At 49.0% G+C, this 7,821-nt stretch overlaps 1 long non-coding RNA gene across 1 annotated transcript; it reads left to right on the top strand.

Moving 5' to 3' along the window:
- Positions 1-4,886: 4,886 nt before the first annotated feature.
- LOC125538938 lies at positions 4,887-6,243 on the top strand. The gene is made up of 2 exons (XR_007296549.1): positions 4,887-5,683; positions 6,008-6,243. It is a non-coding gene; the product is annotated as an uncharacterized LOC125538938 (long non-coding RNA).
- The last annotated feature ends 1,578 nt before the right edge of the window (positions 6,244-7,821 follow it).

Genomic DNA, 7,821 nt, shown 5'->3' with positions numbered 1-7,821 from the left:
CTGGTGGCCCGTCCGGTGGGTCCCTGCTGTCAGGTGGAGGAATAATTATTTTACGCGTAATAAGGAGGCACTTCCTTGCAGCTGACGTGGACCCAACTGTCAGCCTCTCCACGTATAGTACTCTTCCGATGGAAGTCGGTCGTTGACCACATTGACCACGCCGCGCCGAGAGCACTACGGCGGTGGACGACATCGAGGCCTAGGAAGGGGACGACGCGCAGCCGGGAAGACGCGGCAGTGGATGCCCACACGGAGAGGAGTACGAGGGTTCACTGGTTCGGCTGCGGTGTGAGGCTGCCGTCGCCGCAGAATAATAGGGGGAATGGGTGAGTGAAGGGATGGCCTGGCCAGTGGTAGGAGTAGTATGGGGACGGTGAGGCCTCCGCGACAGCACAGCAGGCCACGGGAGGCAGGAGCATGCGGCACGACCGGCGCTGCTTTGGATGGCTGGGCAAGAAGTCCAGACGTTGAAGAAGCACTACGGCCATTGGATGGACATCATTGACCACGCCGCGCTGAGAGCACCAGGATGGTGGACGACGGCGAGGCCTACGAAGGAAACGACACGGAGCCGGGGAAGACACGGCAGTGGCTGCCCACGCGGTGGAGAGTACGAGGGTTGACTGGTTCGGCTGCCATCGCCGAAAAATAATAGGAGGTGTGGTGAGTAGAGGGATAGACAGGCCAGGGATGCGAGTATGATGGGGCCGTGAGGCCTTCCCGGCAGCACTGCCGGCCACGGGAGGCGGGAGCAGGCGGTTCTGACGGCGCTGGTTCGGGCGGCTGGGGCAGGAAGATCAGAGACTGAAGAAGCACAATTGCCGTTAGATTGACATCTAACGATATGACGCTGGTAGAGTTGATTGTTGACTAAGTTTCTTTTTTGAGAAACCTTGTGTACGCATGAACTTAGTAGGACCACAAGTCAGCCTCCAAATCTATGGCAGACAACATAAAGCCCATTTGCTATTTTTTATAATTTGCAGCCCATTTGCTAATTCTTAAGTAATTTATTACAGCCCATTTTCTGCCCAGGACCACGGTCAAAAAGTCCAACCTTATTTTGCATATTTTGGTGGAGTCCGAACTGTTGTAATCCCGAAATGATAAACATTTTTTAAGAACTTATTGATTTGCCAAAAAATCATTTTATTTTTGTAAGCAAATAAGACGTGGGATAATTTAGTTGGTTTAAGGGAAAACCAGTGGTAAAAAATCAGCGCTGGGTGGGAAAAAACAACAAAAATAAGGATGTAAATATGAAAAGGGAATTTTATGCATTTTCAATATAATGATACGTGTATATGAACTAGTAAAACTATAGGTAGAGATTAGAAAACGGATGTAGGACATGCGTTTCAAGATGAAAATAGAACTGGGCTGTGTGTTTGATTCAGTAAAAAAACTGCCTGCGGATGTTGTAAGACAAAATATAACTAACGCTGGTGGGCCAGAGGCCAGTAGATATCTGCTGGATCTTTGTGCCCCGTTGTCGTCATGGGCTGGGCCTGTTAAAAACAAAACAACCATGGGCAATCTACAGCCCAGTTGACGGCCGATCGGTGTCTTACCTGAAAGTTTCTCAGGTTGGGTGTAACATATGCCGTGCTCGCTGTCGATGGTTGGTATGAACAAACCGATGAGAGACTGAAATCTCACGCTGTCAGCACTCACTTTGGCCTCAAGGTGCTTGATCAGCTCCTGATCCGTGGGATTGAACTTAACGCCAGCCGGCAGCACGGGCCAATCCTTCTTCGACTTGCATCGGTAATTCCAGTTATATGATACTCAATGTATGATCAATCGACTGTTTTAACTGAATGGTGAAAGATTTCAACAGATAAGTGGTACTCCAAATCTGAAGTCCAGAATATCCGAACACACCGCCGGGATTCTTGTGTCACCTCACGCGCAGCGTGTTGTCACGTCAATTCAATGTGTGGACATGATGAATAATTTGACCGACGTATACTAGTACTGCTACTGTACTACTTACTAGTCGTATTTAGTGTCACAATTTATACATAGGTTTAACTAACAAGTACGCACTTGAAGCCTAACTAATATATATATATATATATATATATATATATATATATATATATATATATATATATAAAGAAAACCTATGAAACTTCACTGGGGTGGTTGCAATCATGAGCGCATACTCGTGTTGGGATCTGGTCCCTTTCCTTACCTTGTTTGTATTTTCGTCTTATAAGTCATTTGATTGTTATTTCCTCTTATAGAGGAAGAAGGACCACACTTGCTGCATGTGAATAGTAGTGCGCAACACTAGGGCAAGGACCACCCTGCATCTAGCTCGAAGGTTCCAGAATGGATTTTGGGAACTGTCTGCAGAAGGTTTGAACTTTTCCAAACCTTACGTTTTCTCCCTGACGTTTTATTCTTTTGTAGCATCTCGTTTTAGCAGGCCATTTTCGCATGTACGTTTCTGTCCGTGTTGGCCTCAGTCACGCTCATAATGTTTTTTAATGGGCTAGGTCTGAGACATTACATCAGAAGTGAAATATGTGTAGAAGAATGGTAATAAAAAAAGCGGTGCACACGCAGCTCCTCCACCATGGCCCCGTTTTGCTGTACCGTGAGATGCACGGCTAGTGTGGCTACCATATACACCAGAATCCCATCGGCATGCTAGAATCGGCTAGCAAAGTTATTTGAGTGTGTTGCAATACTCTTAAGCTCTAGAGTCAAACATGTACCGCAGCACCACAATACCAACACGCTAGAACAACCTTTTTTTAAAATTCGGTTCAGAGTAACCTGGCACACATGCACCAACTGTAATTTCAAGTGCGTCGTGTTGGCTGCTCGCATATTAACATACATACGTATGGAGTTGCATGATAGCTCAATCCCAAACCAAGAGCATGTCCCAATAAATCTGCAAGCAGCGCCATGCTACAGTTTTTTTCATTCGAGACATTTAGGCCTTGTTGCCTTCGTGGGATTCCATCTGTGTTGATAGCAGCCATGGCCCATTTGATGCAGGTTCTATGGGCTCAGAACTGGGCCATTTTCCACTAATAATATGTTGTAATCTATGTTTTCCCCTAATCCAGATGACCTGCACGATTCCATATCCTAATCGTTGTGCAAAGGTACCAGTCCTGCGCCGGCCAGCCCTGCCCAGGCCAGCGTTATTCATCGTCATGGATACGACATGCTGTATGCTGCTACGGTCTGATAACGTGCAAGGGCACGCCATTAGTTAAACGGAAGCCATCAAACCAGGGCACGCGTCTGAACGCCACGTACATAAGACAGAGGTCACCACGCGGGCTCGAATTAGGTATTATGTCGGTATCAATGACACACATATGTGTATTCTGAACCTTACCTTTGACAATTAAAGGCATTTCTGGCGTTTTGGTTGCACTAGCCGATAGCGAACCGCGTCTGTTGCACACATACAAGTGGATCAGCAAAATCAACAACACTACGCAGCACAGGGAAGCAGTGAAACATGTTTCATCTACTTTAAGAAGACAAATTTTCGACCAAAGCTAGGGGCAACACCACGCAACACGGGCCGTCAACTAACAACATCATTTTATCTAAAAAAAACTAACAACATCATCCATCTAGGTTAAGGATACAAAGATGGTAGGGACACGGGGCTCGTGCTCGGGGAGACAAGCTTGGGGCCCGGGGTAGGTCGGAGCTTCGGCTCTGGGTAGGCGATGGTGGGCTCGTTCCGGGTGGTTCCCGCGAGCCATGGGGTCCCTCTTCTCATGGGTACGGTGGTTGGTGGCGGTGGTCGGGCCATCGCTACTTTGTCTGACAGATTGGTGCCAGAGGCCACACGCATGGCTTCGTGAGTCCGTGTTCGGCGGCTGCCGCCGGTAGCCACGGGGTTGTGCCCCCCCCCCCCCGGTCCCCCTGGACTGGCTGGGCATGGAGGCATGGGCGCCTTCTACTGTGGAGGTGCCAATCCAGACCCTATGGCTAATGCCGGACTCGGCGTCCGATGCACGAAGATGGACTCGCGCAAGAGGAGTCGCTATTTGGCGTCATGGTGGCGTTAATGGCAAAAAGGTCTATCAAGGTCGCTATTTGGTTAGAAGTTTTTGTACGTCACAACCACAAGCACAGATAGGAGTATGAAATTTCTTTAGTGCACCAGCAGCCGGGAGGCGCACACAGATGAAATCTTGCGGTAATTACATGCAGGTGGACGGTGGCGTTAGTGACCGAGACGGTGGAACGACATTAACTCTGTTCACACTTTTGGCTGCTTTCCACTGGCCTTTCCGGCTGCAAAAACGAGTTCATCAAACAGCAGTTCATTTACTGTCCAAACGGTGCCGAACCGCGTTCATTTAGCTAGACGAAAATAGCAAGTTTTGCATGCCCCGGCCAGCACAATGCAGCTCAGAACTTTTAGTAAATGACTCCACCAGCTAATGCAGAAATTTGCCCAAAGTAGCTCCTGGCGCGCACTGCCCGGTTAGAAAGGTACAGCAGCCTTGGATCCGTATACGCCTGAAAAGTCACGCACTAGCTTGCCATTCCGGGACTACGCCTTTCAAAAGGTTCGGCCAAGCTTTCCTCCTGTGTCCTGGCGAAATTCAACAAATCATAAAAGCAGAATCTTATTCACCCAAAGGTGCGGATCTCAGCGCCCATGAACGGTTCCGATAGCCACCCCTCTAGCTAGTGTGGATAGCAAATCCATCCTCTCTCTCTCTCTCTCTCTATATATATATATATATCTGTGTGTGTGAAATTATGGATATCAAAACGTACTGTGGTCACAACCATCGCACGCGTCCACGCGCACGCTGAGATCCGTGCTCAGATTTGCTGGCCTAAAAGTGTGGCGGGATTCTTTGATTTTCTGCGCGCCTCCCGCCTGGTTTTCTTCTGCCACGGTGCAGTCTTTCCTGGCTCGGTCAGAGTGGAAGGCTGGCAGCGTCCCAGCGTGCAGGAGGGGGTCACGAGCGCTACCAAGTGGAACCTCAGCCCGCAACGGAATATTTTCTCGGAACGGATTCCACGATCGAGACCACAGTTGTTGCGCACCCCATCCTTTACTCTGTCTATCTCTTCCTCCTCTGCCTGCTTCCTCCACCTCCAGTCTTCTGGAGCACCAAAGCCACCACGCGAGGCCCCACCATCCTCACGGAGATGAGCCCGACGGACCGGATCCAGCCTCCTCCACCGGGAGCGGCGACAACCTCCACCGGGAGCGGCGACGTGCTCCTTCTCCTCGTCTGTCACCTCCGTCGAGAGCCGCGTGACTGTCGGCTTCGAGGGCGCGGTTGCAGCCCATCCATGGTGTTCGTCTAGTCCCTTGCGACGGACACCACCAAGTCGGCGAGCGTGGGATCCACAAGACACCATGGACTCCCCGTCACAGTCCTGGTGGACCGATGGATGAGGCAGCTAGCCCGAGGCGAGCTGGACGATGTTCCACCATGGTGTAGACAGCCAACACGCGTGTAGACAGCGCCGTTTCACCATGGTGTTCGTCGCCGCCGTCAATGGCCTTCGGCCTCGATCTGCATGTTGGCCGGATACGGCGTGGTGGGGAGGAGGTGAGCTGGTCGTGGTGGGGAGGAGGAGCAGCTGTGGCAAGGAGAGATTGCCACTGGGAATGCAAACCGCAATGGAATCCATCCGCATCGACGTTGTTGAAATAGAAGTTGGCCCTGAGGTGAGCTTACTGCAGTTCTCTTCCCCCGCGCGGCACATCCTTCTTGCAATGTTTTTGATGATCTGTGATCCTGGAGTAACCAGTAGAATTAGATGGTTGGATTCCCACACCTGAATTAGATGGATGCCTAGTAGAATTAGATGGATAGATTCTTACACCTGAATTTTGATTATGTTGCGGTGTTGCCGAGCTTCCCTCTTCTTGCTTTGTTGCTACAAACATAACCTCCTTGTTTTGTACCTTTTTAGAGAGATGTTTTTGCGATGTTTTTAGAGAGATTGTTGTTGTGATATAAAAATTGTTTGACCCATGTTTTTAGTGCAGACAAAAGCACATCCACGGACCATGGCGAAATTTTGCAGACGCTAAACCAGGAGAGTTATAGCTTTTTTTGTCTAAACTTCTCTCTTTTATGTTCACGAGCCTGGATGCTAAATTGTAGATCTAATTGTTTTTGTTTTTTCAGAACGCTTACATCTAATTGTTTGTACAGGACTTTGCAACTCACCTAACCGAACTTTGATATTTACAATATTCGAAAACACTTTTAACTTCTGAAATCGTGATGATTGTGCTCGTGCACTGAGTTTCAATCTTCTGAAAGTTGACTAAATCTCTGATGGACATTTTGAGCTCATTTTTTGGTCATGGCTGAAACAATTTTAACTTCTGATTTAGGTAATTTTGGGGAGATCTAAATCTGAATGAATATTGTAAGTGAAACATTGAAGAAACTGTTATCTGAATGAACCATGTTGACTTTAACCTCAATTGCCCATGTTATGTGAAGGCACGCACATCCTTTTAGATCTACACACATCTTCTCTGAATATGATGCAAGTTATTTGACTATGATGCACTTGTACTTCACAAATGACTAGTGCTGAATTTCATCAACGGAACTTTCTGTGACGATTTCTGGATCTTGGATTAATTTTTTTTATCGGTGTGCCATGGTCTTGGCCTCGGTTACGAGATTTTAACTGCTCTGGCTACCGGACGTCGCATGGGAGAGAATGACACACTGCGTAAAGCCACACACAGAAAGGTTGAGACTGCATTTTCCTAAGCATGTGTCCATTTGCACCCAAACGGATATACGCGGACGATTTGAGATTGTGTATTACAATTTTCCTAAGCAAAACTCAAATGGTTGGTCGTTCCTAGCCTTGTCATCGCCGCTCCGAATGCACTTTTTAGAGCCAGCTTGTGAATCTTTGCCGTTGTTCAGAGACGCGGCCACACACACAGAAGCCTTCTCCTACCTCGCACCTGTGGAGCCTTCTGCCTCAAGTCTTTTCAATCTTCTCTGAAAAAACTCTCTTCAATCCTTCCATGTGAAATATTTTGAAGATTCAGTTCCTTCAGTTTTGTTAAAGCAACTCATACAAGTGATGCGTCATATGCATCGGTCCCACCCATCAGACAACCTCCTTTCTCCTACTTGAGAAATGAAACGGTGTGGAGCATGTCAGATGAATGAATTTTTTGTGCGGTGTGTACCAACTCTCTGATATGCTTATCCACTCCAACTCCAAGCCATGGCTCCTCTCTCCAAAATATCCACCGACTGGATCCAGCCGGCGGCGCTGCGCTCCTGCCCATCCCTCCCCAGTACTACTGTCATCTTCTTCCCAAGCTCCACCATCGCTGTCCTCTACACGCAAGCGCTCGCTTCACCACACACACGCGGGAGGCCGAGCCTACCCAGCCAGGACACGATGGAGAAGCAGCACGCCGCCCTAGCATCCTCCGTGCCAGCGGGCCATTGGGCGGTACATCGAGCGATGGCGACCACCGCCGTCGTCCCGGGATCGATCCATGTGTGGAGCATGGGCAACAAGGGTCATCAGATGCGTCATGATCCAGGGCATGAGTTCTTCAATCCGCCCTACCCTACCAAGATTTGTAGCTGGAGTATTAGCTGGAGTTTGAGGAGGAGGTGACCTGCAGGAGGAAGCAAAGGTCTTCACGGGCAGGAGTACTCGCCGTCGTGCTCTGCTCCTTTGCTTCGAGCACGAGGCTGCAGCCTCTACGTTGATGTCGTCCTGCCGCTCCTGAGCAACCTCCGTTGAAGAGGCAGGGGATAGGGGCATGTTACCCATGGAGGCCAAGACCTATACCAATAAAATATCACA

This window comes from Triticum urartu, chromosome 2 (assembly GCF_003073215.2).
Source record: "Triticum urartu cultivar G1812 chromosome 2, Tu2.1, whole genome shotgun sequence".
NCBI classification, from domain to species: domain Eukaryota; kingdom Viridiplantae; phylum Streptophyta; class Magnoliopsida; order Poales; family Poaceae; genus Triticum; species Triticum urartu.
The sequence above is the reverse complement of the archived record's forward strand: the minus strand, read 5'-3'. Positions and strand labels throughout refer to the sequence as shown.